This window comes from Bombus vancouverensis, chromosome 10 (assembly GCF_051014615.1).
Source record: "Bombus vancouverensis nearcticus chromosome 10, iyBomVanc1_principal, whole genome shotgun sequence".
NCBI lineage: Eukaryota > Metazoa > Arthropoda > Insecta > Hymenoptera > Apidae > Bombus > Bombus vancouverensis.
In genome coordinates this window covers 13,641,829-13,657,992 of record NC_134920.1, presented here as the reverse complement: position 1 = coordinate 13,657,992, position 16,164 = coordinate 13,641,829, and the positions used below count along the sequence as shown (strand labels likewise).

General features: G+C 38.4%; 1 long non-coding RNA gene across 3 annotated transcripts in view; it reads left to right on the top strand.

Annotated features, from left to right (window-relative positions):
* Positions 1-16,164, top strand: part of LOC117163368 (uncharacterized) — an 84,769-nt gene that overhangs the window by 51,735 nt on the left and 16,870 nt on the right. The window lies entirely within an intron of this gene.

Genomic DNA, 16,164 nt, shown 5'->3' with positions numbered 1-16,164 from the left:
TATTACGATGATCGAGCCGATCGGAGACTGAAACTCTTCCGCGTGTAAAGGAATGCGGACAGTTTATGCTTCTGCATCGGTTTCTATCGAAGTTTTGACAATAAGTTTTTTGTATTTAGCTATTATTCAACTTCTAGAATACGGAAACGCGTTTGTATAACTTAAAACGTCGTAAATATCTCAGGTACGTGGAATTTGTCAATTTAATTTTGGGTATTGATTATTTCAATTCAAAAGAATTTACGATCTTTCTCTCTTGAACCAAGTTTTGTATTTAAAAACGGGGAACTCTGTTCCACTTCTTCTTAAACGGAGCATCCGAGATGATATTCCTGACTGAATGAATCTTGAATTAATCGCAATTAATTTGCAAACACGTCGTTGCATCTTCTTCGAACGAAGATTCACTCGCTGCGATTCGTTTCGTTGATTTGGAAACCGTATTTTGACACTTGACGCAACTAAACGTAATTTAAAAGCTTACATATCGAATGAAATTACATTTGAAATGGATCGCGACTGACCTTTATCCTTTTCGCTATCGGAGGAAAGGAAACAGTCGCTGTTCTACAGCGCAGGTTTCAAATTTTCGAGACGTTACATATTATGACACGTGTTTTTACATATATAATGATAGCAAATGACAAGCACTTAGATAATTCAAGCGGCTTTTAAAATGCATCGTATAAATATGTATGCGAGCTTGTAGAAAGCAACTACGTGGTGTGTCGCATACGTGTGACGCGTGGTAACGAAAGGGATAGTCGTAACAGTTACATCGATATTTCATTAATCTCATCGCGTATAATTTTCAGCGAAATTTGGCCCTACGAGTATTTGATTCTACTCGGAATTTGTTTTGCTTTTCAGTGAGTACAACGAGTCACAAAAGTATTCGTACGTTCGCGATTATTAATTTGCTACGATTAATATCAATATACTTGGTAAATATTTCTGAGATGTGTACCAATAGGCGATAGGAATAAATATATTTCTCAACTAGTTGTAAAAAGTGATTTCAAAATAACGCGTATTGTTCGAAAATTTCCCTGAGCTGCCAGTTCTCATATAGTGCACTGTAATTAAGCTTTCGATCGATATATCTTTTGCCGAGAAATAATAATTTATTACGATATTGGTAGAAATTTTAAGAAATCGTGGCAAATTTAACGTCCGTTAGATTGGATAATACGTTTTAATCGGTCTGGCAGACTTTGAACTAGCCTTTTTTGTATATTCTGGTTCTATGGAATTCCGTCCTGTGGAATTGGAAAGTTATTTACGACTAATTGAATAGTCACAAAGTAGGAAAAATGTCAATGTAGCCGACAGTGTCCAAAACTATGCGGCAGGTTTCCAAGCAGATCCAATCAGCATATCGAATTATCGAAGCGTACCTACTTCCTCGCGCGCACGTTAACGTGTGGGCTCAGCTCGATACACCTACGTAATAGCGGAGCCACGATACTTATCGTACTCACGTGCACCTCATCCAAGCGCCTTAAGTGCACCTTGTAAATATTTAAATGAGTAAATAGCGAGTGTGCGTTTATGCTACGTGTGCTGTACACGAACAACGGATCAGCCAACGCTAGTGGCCCTTTTGTCGTCCTGTTCCGGGACGACAAAATGCATCGTAACTCATTCTTATCATGCGAATAACACATTTATACGCATATACCTGGTACGTACATAGTCGGGTTAGTAACTCGAGCAATAAGTAGCGATTGTAATCGCTGGTGTGTAAGCGAATTTTATCCCTTCTCATTGTCTGGTAAATATCCTAAGACGTTTGAATAATTGAAATTGAAAGAACCCGTGCACGTTTCGGAATACTTTTTCTAAGAGACTCTTAAGTCGATCTTAGACCAAGTTTCTGGATACGCGTGATTATTACAGGAAACGTTGTATTACGATGTTCTTTTTTTTTATTTATTTACTAAATTTTACAATTAGCAAAATAGAGAGTTTCGAACGAGCGGAAACTGCAAGCGTCGTAGCTGTGTAAAAATAAGGGAAATTAATAAAAGATAATAACGGAGTACTAATTATAAAACAAGTATTTTAAGCCGTCGAAAATGGTTAAATCGTTGATAAAGTCCTTAATTTAAAATGGAACTGTCTATTTCAAGTCTTCGATGTTCCACATTATCGTATTAAAATCTCGTCAGCCGCATTGAAATCGAGCATGTATCGATTTTGCTGATGTCATATTAAATTATAGCGTCTCTTTAACTAATTATCGATCTGTAGGAATTCCTTAAGCGGTTCTTATCGGTCTAGCGCGAAACCGGTAGGATGATTTTATGCAGAGAACAGAGGAATCTCCAGGTTGTTGCATCGCCAGATATTGTAGCGCGATATATTATTTCATGAAAATTACTTCGAGAACATACACGTAGTTCGCTTCGCGACTACTTTACCCGGAGAATTATCGATACCAGCTTTCATCGTGGAGAAAGCCCTCGTACGAAGCCACATGGTGGAAGAAAGAATCTGTGATTATGGTACGATCGATATACATATATTAACATCCTTTTGCTTTTCGTAATGTCGTAATATCGCTGCTTATAATTTCTTTCTTCGACCGTTATATCGCGATGAATCTGCATGATAAAGTTTAATCAAATCGTTACTTTCGCGTTACGAGATATACGACTACGCGTTTCATCTTCCAGAATTACTAGCTACTGTACAGTGATTTGCATCGACATAAATTTTATTCATTTACTTATAAAATACTTTATAATGCATACGACAATTGACCTAATCCATTTCGTAATAGCTGGGGTGGAAATAAGCTGTCGTGTATAGGTAATTCGTTGAATCGTTATAGCAGTGAAACTGCTGCAGCAATAGCAACGAGAATGTGTTTATAAGATGTAAATCTCTTCATTTTACTGGGTGTTAATAATATAGTCGCTTCCTGCAAATATACGTAATAAAATATTACAAGCTTCATTATACGCAAGTACGTACCTATAATATTTCCTTATTAAGTCTTTTCTAAAACATTTGTTTTCACTATGTACGTACGATATGTCTTTTGTATAATATCGTACGCGTTTTTTCGAAATTTGTTCTTCTCAATTACACTTCATTTTACGACTCGTATTACAAATTTATGACAGAGTTTCTTCGAGAGAATAATTGGACGTTATTTTGCATCCGCTTGAAACTGAATTATTTTTACAATGGCGAAACTTTCTTCGAGACAGATCTATGTTTATAGATCCTTTCTTCGTTTTCTTTCAATTTTATAAAAATGCAACTCAATGTAAAGGAAAGGAGAGTATATCGATAGACCACGCGAACCAAGTCGTGGACGCAAGCTATTACCAAGCTTCTTAATTGAAGAGTATAGGGGAAAGACACGATAACTGACATTTCCTATTTTTTACAGGCGAGTAATTTTAAAATTGGAACTGTACCGTTAATCAGTTCGGATGAAATATAAGTTCCTTCTGTCACTTTGGATATTCCAAAAATATCGATTGTCACAACGTTAGTTAGATCCATTACGAAGACTTTTACTCTTAAACCTAGGAATTTGTTTGCTCCTCCAACTATATCGCGTTAAAGCGTCGTCTTCTAGCTATGAATCGGCGTGAAGAATTAATAAGGCGATAAACGAAAACTTATCGTCGCGATACGTTTGCCAAAACGAAAACATGGCAGACGTTTACACTTGTGAAATCGTTATACGAAAGAGATCGCAAGGTGTGTTTTCTCGTTTAAGAACGTCAATAAATCGGTGATATCGAGCCTCCGGATCTACACGGTGTTGCCGTATGCAAACGCGTACCCGAAAAAATCTACGAAAAAGGAATCTACGACTCTCGAATTTCGCTGCCAGATCCGTTGGTTGCACCCACCACTTCCGGCGAGGCGCGAAACGGAGCCTGCACAAATCCTTCTGTTTTTACTTCTTTTTCATCAACTACACGTCGCGTCGTACGTCGTACTGTCCGGCGATGTTCGCCATCGATCTTTGGGCCACGTTTCAGATTTCAGTGTCGGGTTTTACGGCTCGTGAGGACGTTTAAAGCTGCATAGGATCGCTGACTTTTCGATCCTTCGAGAAAGATCAAAGAATTCAAACTTGGACGCAAGGCAGAAGAGTCGTATATTCCTCTGCTGTCAACGAATGGTCGCCATGTGGCACCGACGATTACTGATTTTCGTATATACATCAATGTACGCGCGAACATGTAAACTTTTTCTTTTGTAATTTGATAAATGTCGGAGGGAAGATTTTTTTGGACGAAATAGTTTTTCGGTATGTTTGTTTTCTTTTACCGAAATATCAATTATTCGTAGTCCTTTCAGGGAGTTTCCGCCGAATTGAACCGAAGAACACGTTTTTCTTTTTAGAGAAGTAACGTCTACGGTACGTCCGTGCTTGTTTCTGTTTTTATTTTTTCTTTTTTTTTTTATCGAAATGTCAATTATTCGCAGTAGTTTTAGAGATCTTCGCTTAAACTGAACGATTCGTGTAATTATCAACTACGTGCACTTTATGGCTATATTCACGACATCAAATTGTATAACTATAGCTTATGGTCGGTCGAAGATGGAAGAGATAGCTGGAAAAATGTAGTAAATTGCTTCCTGAGATAGAAATCTCAAAAGTCAAGATTGTGGCAAAATGCTGGTTGAGGATAGCGACTGCGTAATTCTATGATGCGAAACGTTGATAAAAGTCAGTGAGTATCATATAGTATCCATTTATTATTATTAAAATGCTGTACAAAAAGTTAGTGTAAAAATAGTACATAAAACGTATCACTAGCTGTAATAGCATGTTATTATGTTAAGTACATTTACATAGTTTTAGCTAATACAAATATTGTTCTTAGTCCATTTCAGCCGACCTTAACATTTTGTTCTTTCAATCCTTCTCGTTTCTTAACATAAATATTTTCTTTCGCGTGTTATAAGTGACTATCGTTTAAACAATGAAAAAATTAAAGAATTATTGTCGAGCTTAAAAAGGTTTTGCTTTTAAAATTACCATTTTTAGTAAAATATCTTTACGACAAACTTTCTTTTAAAATCAAATGATCATTCAAACGTCTTCTAGACTCACTCAATAAGCTGTTACGCGAAGGCCTATGATACGTTTACGGAATAACGTTTGCAAACAGCTGTTTGAACAAAGAAATTTTGTTGCAGTCGCTTGAAATTACATTGAAATAGATTTGGTTTGAAGTTTTTAATTTTTCACTAAAAAGCAGTATTTACGCGAAGAATATTACAAAATAGAAGCTATTACAGAATAGAAGCTGGGGTACATCGGTAGATTTAGGCGATCGGGAGAATCGAGAAATTGCGAAGATTTTTCCTCAAAACGCGAATCTTTTGCGTGACGTCGTCGTCAGCTATTCGGTCATTCATCGTGTGTATTAAAGTTACTTTATCGTCGGCCGAGGATGCTCCGGATAACGTTGAAACATGGTGATGGTAAAATCGGTACAATTATTTCACCCCTCATTCTTCCAACGCTATTACACAGAATAATACAACGTAACACGGTAATATATTACGGTTGAAAAATGATCGGACTCCTCGCAAACTTACACATTGTTTTTTAACTGTTTGCACGATGGGGCGCAGTAACTTGTACCTTACGACTCACGACATAAAATCCTCTTGCGCGTCATTTTTTCGAAGCTTATTAAACCCTTTCCGGATCGCGATCACATACTGGTTCCTATCTGATGGTACAAGAGCATCGGTATCGGACCACCATAATTCACCATTAGAGGAAGGAACAACACACGCGTTGAAATACGATGATGCAAAAGGAAGATATTAACGTCAAGGGGAGAAAGAAGCCTCTAACGAGACGCGTATAAGCCGACGGACTGGTGACTGATCGAAATTATTCTTTCGAGGAGGGCGACGGGACGCCAAAAGCGAAAGTGGTCCGAACATTCGTGAGGAACCTGACGTGGATGACCGACCGGGTGGTTACATAACTTATGTGGAGGTGGCAAGACGAAGCTGCGCTGTCCATGCGCGATATATGTGCAGCACGTTGCACCACACCTCAATGGAATAAATTTACATGCACCTTGGCTGAATGAGCCCCGACAAGTTTTGCCCCTGTGAAAGATATACTTTCACGATGCTAACTACCAATACCACCGTACAGGCCGTATTCTTCTTTGAAATTTAATAAAGTTGCTTAAAAATTCTGCACGCTATTGTTAAAAATTAGCCGGTGTTTATTTACTTTGACCGTATCTGATTATGGCTGTAGTTGATTATTAAAATTTAAAGCATAGGTCAGCTCGATAAAGGTTGGACAACGTGTACCGTTGCGTTGCGCGAACCTCCCAAGCGTTGATCAGATGCGTACAGTATAGAGGCTGCGTGAACGTCAAAAGGTTCTCACGTTCATATTGTACGTAAAAATGGGAATCTGAACGATCGACGTGTTAGACTATACCTCTGTTCTACTCGAATAAAGTCGTTGCACTTATAAATTATGGATTATATTAATTGACTTGTATACTTGTATATCTTGTCCAAGGTTGTTGCACGGAATTTACAAAATTTAAAAAATCGTCGTGACGCTGAATGGAAAGATAGATAAAAATTTTTCAGATTTTGAATTGTTCGAATAATCGTAATTGCTAGCAAGTACAATTATAATTCGTAACTTTGCATATTTTCTTTCTACGGCGTGTCTATTTTAACTTGAAAGTAAACGGATTAATGCGTCAGTAAGCTAAGAAAGTTGTTCGTTTATCAGCGAAAAGACGGTCTGTCGTTAAATAAAAGATTTATTTTCAAAAACTTTGATGACAATTTGAAGTTTCATCGAGCGTTACGAACTATCGTTACTTGGTTACTAAGAACTATCCAACCGGGCTGGTATATTTTATTTTGAATTTGCAAGGGAATTCGAAACCATAATTCGCATCGTCTTGTCTAAATCTCTCGGATTATGTATAAGAAGGACCTAACGCCATTACGAACTAAAACGCATACTTGATTGAGATTATTAAGAAGCTTAACCCATAAAATAATCTATGAGACACGATATTGTCATTAGACGTTGCACAAGCCAACGCGCTCCGAATGCTATGTCATCGTGATTATTATCGAAATCGATGTTCGGTAGTTCCATTTGTTGGTTAAAAGCGAATAACGAATACTCAAATGGCGTTATTTCTCGCCAGGGACACGCGAAACAGATCGAAAGTTAAATGTCTATGCGGAGTATTTTTCAAAGTTTTCTCTTCGCTCTGTTAGAAATTTTTCTCGCGGTTAAAATTACAAATATGTAAGAAAGAAATATCGTCTTACAATGGGATACGTTACATGCGCATTATGCATCTATATCGCACAAATAGGGACGGAATTTTTAAAAAATGCAGGAAGCAGTTAGTGTGACAGTTTGTAGAGGACAAATGCGTGGAAAACAGTAGGGGACAAGAGTAGTATCCGATGCCAGTGGAAATTATGTGCTTCGCTAAGACGATGGTTCGCTCTTTCTGTGAAACGATGGGATCGTAAACTATGCCGTTTACCCTTTCTTTTTTCATGGTAAATAGCATTAATATACAAGATCATAATTTTCATCCGTAGCATTTTTACTCTTCGTTCTGTCAAATTTCTATATGCAAAATCAAATACTTTATTTTTCTCTCGTAAATAATTTTGTTCTTCGTTGGCTGTTAAATATCTTCTTCTTCGAAGAAAGAAATACCAGTTATAAGAATCGCTTGGAAACTATCGTCGTTTAGATTTGTCAATAACAGTTTCACGTATCAGCCAGAACTTTTGAACATCAGTATCAGAATTTGTCGTTACCTAATAACCTCGTCGCCGCCAACTATGCTCTTTTTTTTATTAATTACGATAACCGTACGAGACTGTATTTAAACGAAAACTCGTACGAGATTTTAAAAACTAGAAGACATCGAAAATGAATTTAACGCGCATGATACGTTGGTATCTCGTGGCCGATAATCTGAACCAACACCGAACGAAATATATCTTCGGCACCAAATCATTCCGCAATTCAAACACGCTGCGGAGCTCGATGTTTTCCTTGCTGCAACCTTGGCGACCGGTTGACAACGCATGGCCATCGTGCAAGCGGCATTTTCACGTGCACAGATTACACGAACACGTGCGTCTTCTTTCGCGAAAACATTTTCTTCTGCCCTCGATCGTCCGAACATTACGATGCGTATGCCGCGTTCGAGAGTCACAAGGTAATCGCGCTAGTATTTCAATCGTCCAAAAATACTTGGCATCCTTTGCAAGGTTATTAGTAGCGTAATTCAAACAGCGCACGAAATAGTTTGAAGAAAACTCGACACGAGTGAACCGTTCTTTCTTTAGCTGGCCAGTACATACAAATCTAACGTCAATAAGTTTCTATCACGCTCGTTTCAATGGTAATGAAAAAAATTCTCGTTGACAAGCGCGTAATCGGTCTGTTTATCCAGAGGACGAGCGTACCACGAGTGTTAACACGAGGGTTAGGCGACGCGGCCTAAGCGCATCGCGTTGGTACTCTAATCAAATAAAGGGATACACGCGACGAATGCGTCGAACGCATATTCACAGGGTGTTCTAAAATAGACGATACACCGGAATATGAAATTACCTTGTTGTAAAAGTATCAAGATCGTTCGAAGCGTGGCTTGTGGAAAAATCGAATTTAAAAAATTGTCTATTACAGAACTCCGTTTAAAAGCGTTGCACTGAAGTAAGTATTTTGAAATGAAGTACATTCCTATGATACTGATATAAAAAAACAAATGGTAATTTTTTATAACGAAGATAGCGCAGTCTAGCAATATGTATATTTTACGTATTAACGATTTAATTAAAAGATTCGTGTAATTCAAGATCGATTACGTTCGCCAAATAGGAAAATTTTATTCAAGGCAGATGTTGCGAGATTTCTAAGCGAGAGTGTACGTGCACTAGTAACCCTCGATGGCATGCGATCAACGTTATCGATCAAGTGTGTAAGGCGGCTATTTAAAACTTGATTTTCACGAGAACGGTGCTTCAAACTTTGTGTTATTCGATTTATCTTTGCGCGCACAATAATTGCGTCAAAGAACAGGTCTCGAAGAAGGGAACTTTATTCTTTAATTTTTACTTATTTTACCATGCTGCCCTGATGCGCTACTTGTCCTAGGACACCATGTACGTACAAACCTAAACCGAGACGTTATCTAGTCTGGCGGTTTGGTCGCATTTTATGCAGGAAACGTTTTCCTTGTCGCCTCTCGCTCGGCCAGATGTCATTACACTCGTGGCCTAATGTGGATTCCATGGCGTTTAACCCGCTCGTGCGGATTCAATGGGATTAGCTCACTCCGCGGATTACTATTTTTGGAGCGTAAAAGTGCCGACTCGACTCGACTCGACTCGACGCGATGCAACGCGACGCGAGGGAAGACACTGTGTAAATTGGAAGAAACGCAGGCTCCTTTGCGGAATGTTGCATGTCAATCGGGGATCATGAAAACTTGTCACAAGGGGACGGATGACAAAACAGTCTCACTGGACAGTGGACAAGTGGGCTTTACGAGCTTACCCGCGAGACAGAATGAATCCTTAAGGTTTTTTGTGCGTTGGCTGGTTGAAAATAGAAACGACGTGGTTGTGTCGGATAAACAGTCACGAGGAAGGAATGGTAGTATGCGTCGTACTCGGAATTACGTAAGAGAGGGTTGGCATTATATTATACAAGCGAATATTCCGTGTTTTTTCGCCGCGATTTTTCTCTAATTGTCACTAACGATGTGATACGAGGGCAAATTGACGACGAAATTAGGATGGGCATTCTGTTCTTAGAATACGAGTAACGCGAGTGGTGGCAAATTTAGATAAAGGAGCAACTCTATGGCAAACTAGATTTAGAAAAACCAATGTCATAAATACTGTTTCGTATTTTTACGCTTGCTGATATTGCCACAAAGATAAACTAATGGCGAACAGAATTGCTAAATACTTTTTTTATAACGAAAGAGTCGATAAGGAAGCGCGTTACATACGTTTTCAAAGTCGTAGATTATATCCTTTCGTTCTTTTCGTTCGTTCATTCGTAACATACGTATTTATACAATTGTACGTCGAGTATTAATTAATAATGATTTCACTTATCTCGGTTCTATTATTACGTAGTACGTAATAGTTTGATATTCGTTTAATAACCAATAAATGAAATTTCACTTCCTTTACATAACTTTAATCGTTACGTAACGTAATCTTAATCGATCCCTTTTCTTGCCTCTTATTACATTGCTTCTTATATGCAATTGATATTCGTTCAATGACCAATAAACGAAATTTCACTTCTTTTATGTAACTTTAATCGTTACGTAATATAATTTTGACTATCTCTTTCTCTTGCTTCTTATCGTAGATAATTACTTTTCTTATGTCACGAAATTGCTTTCGCGTGACTATTTCATTTTCACGATTTCCTTTCATGATTTTCTCATTCTCGTATTTTACAGTACTTTGGCTATTTTCGTTAAAATTCAACATTTTTTTATTCTTCAAGATACGTCAAAGTATTTGAAATTCCTCGTTTTCCACCTTTTAGGCGAAGTTATGTTATTTATGCAAAATATCGAGTAAATCGTTTTAAGCGAGCCGAGAGAAACTGCACGATAAAACGATAAAACTTCGATTCCCATAATATTATCCTCGATTAAGCGATTTAATTTTATAAGCGTCTGTGTAAAAATAATTTTATAAAAATTGGATTTGTCCATCTCGCGTTATAATATTTCAGGAAATTGTGAGATATAACGAACGCTCCGGTGTCAGGAAAGTAGCTTCCAGTATATTCTATAACGCAATTACGAGTCAAATGGCAGTTTGCGAAGCACGAAGGCGATAAGAGACTGTTCCTCGGCAAATGTCGTTTTTACGGAACGTGTACCGTACAATGTTGTTCATGGCGCGTGAATCGAGAATTAACGTGTCAGTTAATCGCCGAAATACGCAGTAGCCGGCCATCGACGGCATCACGAGACGCGTTACTACAATTTTGCCGATATTTATGAACAGTACGCTGTTCGTTGGCACCGCGAAACCAACGCTTTAACGAAGCCGAATGGCCGATCTGCGTCATGCAAATGAACGCGGACTAACGTGTAGCGAGATAATGACTATAATAAACGTCGATTCAATCGTGATAAATCTCTGATTGAAGGAGTGGCAATTTGTCCGGAGAGGTTCTCGGCGCTTGAAAATATTCGCCGCGCGATCGATATCAATTCGGTTAGATTCTCGTTAATTTGTTAAATGTTTCGTGCATCCAAGGGAAAACCTTTAGAAATGTCTTTACCCGTGCCTGTTGTAGTGCAAAGCGTGATACGTTATATAATTATTATAGGTTTCGCGAACGCGTAGGATAATATACGAAGGCGTCCCTACTAAGTAAGTAGGCGTAATTGACCGATAAATAATTTGGATTCGCGCAAACTAGTAAATGTGAGCAGACATTCCTGTTATTATTTCTTTTCGATAGTGTACGTCTTTAACGTTATCTAGGAACAAGATGGCCAGTGCATCGATCTGCTGCTTTGTTTTCTTGAAATTTCTTAAAATTTTCTTTCTTTAAATTTTATGTTAACGCAAACCTTTGACATTGGGTTTCTTTCAAGTTTCTACTTACCAAGAAAAATGATAATAACGAGCCTGTTAAATCAAGGAGAGAAAAAACGACAATTTTTATATAGGAAAAATAATAAAAATCATAGTAAAGACACAAAGTTCGTATAAAGGAATCTCTTAATCAAATTTTTCCCAAAAATAATGATTGCCTTTATCTCCAGTTCTAGTTATACCTTATCTACCACGAGTGTCCGTAGCTGTACGATTCTTGACTATCGCACGTTTTCAAAATTGTGGAAACGTCGTGCGAACGTTTTGGTTCGGCATCGCATAACGTTCGGCAATAATATTATTGTCGTTTAAACAAGGCATACGCAGGTAAGGACACGTTAAATCGATGTTCGCTAATTGCAGTAATCGATGAATGCGAGTACTTGTTCGTAATAAGTATTCATCAAACTGTCATAAATCGTTGATCTGACGTTGCCCCATGTTATCAAGGAATGCTGTTCGGACATTGGGAATAATTGCACCGGATCCGTAACTATGGTGAGCTTTTTGCGCCTATTTCCCTTTGCGAACGCTCGTTTAAAAGTGTAACATTGCCACTGGATTTTTCTTCGATCGAATACTTAAGTGCTGGCGCAAAGAAACGGCGGCAGATACGAGTCTACTTAACATATCATTTTTCTATTTTTTCATTGTTTCTGCCGCTTGTTCACCCCGCCACGTCTCTTTCTCTATATTATAGAACGTTATTTATTGGAGAAACGGAACAACGGAAAATTGCAACTCGTCGGCAATCGGTAATACGTTCTCGATTAAACACAAATGATAGTTCAAATCATTTCCTTTTCGTCCTTTTTGTCTGGCTGGATAGCACGATAAAGTCCGTATTCTTCTCGGATACTCGTTGTTACGGGCCTTGAATTACCCGCGGTATATTACTTAAGTAGCATCGAGAGCGCGTATGCTATGATTTATGTTCGAAAACCATCTTGCTTTGATTCGCGAAAAATAAGAGAAAAGAATCGATTACGCGGCTCTCTGATATTACCGCAGCTAAGCTGCCGCTGATTGCCTTTTAAACAACCTCGAATGCTATGCTGCGCACTCTTTTCTAAACGGAAGCGGATTAATCCGGGAAGGCTAAAGCGCTGTTAATCTGCTTTTTCACATTTTTCTACGCGTAAACTTCGTAGACAAAAGTAAGGCGCACGATACACTGGTTAAAGTTGCCGTAATTGTGTCGCGTGACGAACGATAATTACTTTTCTGACATAAGGAATAATTCAGCGATGTGCTGCAACGCCCTATGTTATTGAATATATCGATTCAAATATACGTACGTACTTATGTAACTATATATCTATGTACACTATGCTATACTACGAATGACATTATCACCAGTTGTACTATAGTACGAATACGTTTGTCTCTCGTTATATAAAAGCAGAAAGAGAAAGAAATTTCTTAAAACGGGAAAGTTATTCGCAAACTATAGGTTAAAGCGTTCTAGAATCTTTTAATGAGATCTAATTTGAGGTCTCCGATAAAAAGAAGAAAAAGTAATGGCAACAGGCTGTCGAAACTTAATTTAGGTCTCGACAATGTACGCGGTTAAGTCATGCGTAGAGACGTAACTCGACGGGATGATCGTCGATGAGCATGCGTATTCGCCTTTAATATTCTTCGATCGAGCCGCGATAAATTCTCGATCGGAGTAGGCCGCACGCGATCGGTACGAGCTCGCTGCGCCGGTGCTCAATCAGAGTGAGTTGAGACTAATTTAGAAACTGCGATGTATAACGATCGTGCCCGAAGGCGTCGCAAATTCGGCGCGGAGCGGCCCCGGCCCGCGCACCTACGACTCACGAGTGTATCTCCAAATGCATCTACCTTACCTGCGCCGCGCCGGCTCGCCCGCCAATTTAACTCTGCATCAATTTGTCATTTAACTTATTGACCGCCGCGCCAGTTCGCCTCCTCCATCCTCCATCCTCCCTTTTCCCTCCTGCCTCCTCCAGTGCTGCATCTAAGATCGGTATTTAAATGGATAAACAGCAGTATTTCGTCTGTAACGATCTACATCGCCGTATATTATACCGCAATATTATAACATACGGTGACGTGAAGGAGTTTTCGGGGCGGGTAGAAGTTTCGTAGCGGTTATTTTGCTCGAGAGGATAGCTGAAATAGATTTTGTACGATAGGATGGCATTAAAGGGTGGAACCGATAGAAGATACTAGGGCGATTAGCAAATAGTAACTTTATTGATTTGCTGGATGATATATACGTTCGAATCGAAGTATTTTTAAGAATACTTGCTAACACATCGATGCAGACGAAACAACGAATCGAAATTTAAAGAAAGAAAATACAAGAAAAAAATACAATTTGCAGTATCGTAATACGCGTAATATCGTTGTTGTTATTTTCTGCACGACACTGAGGCATCGATGCGAACGTATAATTATGTAATTAAACAACGATGGAGACAGGTAAACGAACGATAAAAACTGGCAGAATTTCTCAACGCTACGCAATAAATATCGTAGCGATATGAGAGGCATGGATTGAAAACGAGGCTTATCGTGGATTATACTTAATGTCACGAAAATATAATGTTTTTACGAAATTATACGAAATTGATCGCCATGTTAATCATTATCGATCAATAACGATCGAAAGAATTGATCGTGATACGATTAGTCGTCTCGACTTAAATCACTGCGATTAAACACCGAACATTGTCCATCTAGACAGATAAAATATTACAATTTCAGGTTTGTCTACTAAATGCTAAATGACATGGCTTTATGAATGGTATACTGTTAAGTTAGATAACAGTATGACATTTGCATTGAAAATATAAAGAATTTATAACAGCGATTATGGTATTATTAAAATTATGTGTATAAACACAGCGAACAGAAATTAATGCCGACGTCCACGATTCCCAGTCAATACACTGTTCTATTAAACGAATTAACGCGACCGCTATAAATCAAGATATACGTCTGTAAAGCACTATTCGCCATCGTGGTATAATAAATTATATTAATTCATACCGATTCACCAAGTTGATAGCGTTCATAGTTCAGCCGTATAATGCGTTCTTCGAATTGAGATTTATATTCGGATTCTGTGTGCTAGATACGAATAACCGGTACTACTGAAAAATTTGCATAATTACATAGAATCTAATCATTTACATAGAAAAATTCCGATAGCTTTATATTATTCCGTTGCTTCATATAATGCTTTATTAAGGAAGTTATAAGGGTAAATAGTTAGAAGTATATTCTTCGCGTCGATACGTATATCATCGCTGAATCATAAATATCGAATAGCGATAGAAATTATAGAAATTATAGTATTATATCTTCGTGGTAAATTTTAATTAATTATACCTTTAAAGTAAAACTTCTATAACCCCGATATTAGTAGAATATCTTCATCATTAGGCTAGAAATTTGTATACGTTTATGAGAAATTTGAGGATACAAAAATTCCCAGAATACGTCTACCACTCGTCGTAATATTCAGTAGGTGGATCGAATCTTTGATCAAGTTCTGTCTCTTTGATTATCTACGATCGTCCGAAAGATCGTAGTCTACTCGTTGATGATATCTATTGGTAACGTTAGGATTTTTTCTTAGAATCGTACTTTCTCGATCGCTCGAACGTCGTCGGAATCGCTCGTCGATCGGAATGCGATTCGGATCGCTCGGATCAAACGTCGAAGTCGAACGAAGATCGCTAGCATATTCGACTCAACGAGCGATAAATAACAAGCGATGAGAAGAGCAAGAACAAGAAAAAGAAAGGCAAGATAGCCCGTAACGAGGACGCAACACATCCAGCGAAACTGAGCCGATCGATTATGAGGTGTCCTTGTAGTTCACAATCAGTGGCGCTAGACCGGTACGGTGCGGCGGTGCGGCACGTTAGGGGCGCGTTCTTTTAATGATGTATTAGCGCCGTGTTTTGACACGAAAGAAGCGGCAACTGGTCGAGGTCGCATTCTTCTCCTTCTTTTTCCTTTGTCCTTCCGTCCGGCTTTGAAACCACGCGCGGCCTCTTGTCTTCTGGCTCCCACCGTCGTGTCAGCCCATAGAAACATTTCAGTGAACCACTTAACGCCCTGAAACCCTTAACCTTCGATTAATCAATCTCGACGAAGACCGTTCAGCTGAGATTTTCTGGCTGTTTAAGCGGCCACCAGTTCTTCATCCTGGCATGAATCTTAATTTCAGTGAGTTCGACGTGGCAACTTTGAAGAATTACTTCATTACGCGCGTCATTAACCGCGATTGTGATATCTCGAGCTCGCGATGAAATTTTGAATTTTCCTTCACCCATATATTATACGTAATACGTCATTTTAAAGATATTTTGCATCTACAGAAAGCATACGTTCTTAAGGAATTTTCAATTTTAGTCAAAAGTTTATTGTACGCGTTAAAGCGTTTAATTCTTTCGACGCTCCTTTAACGTTTATCTTACTTGAACGATACAACAAGGTACAGGGCATTGATAACGATAAGCGAAA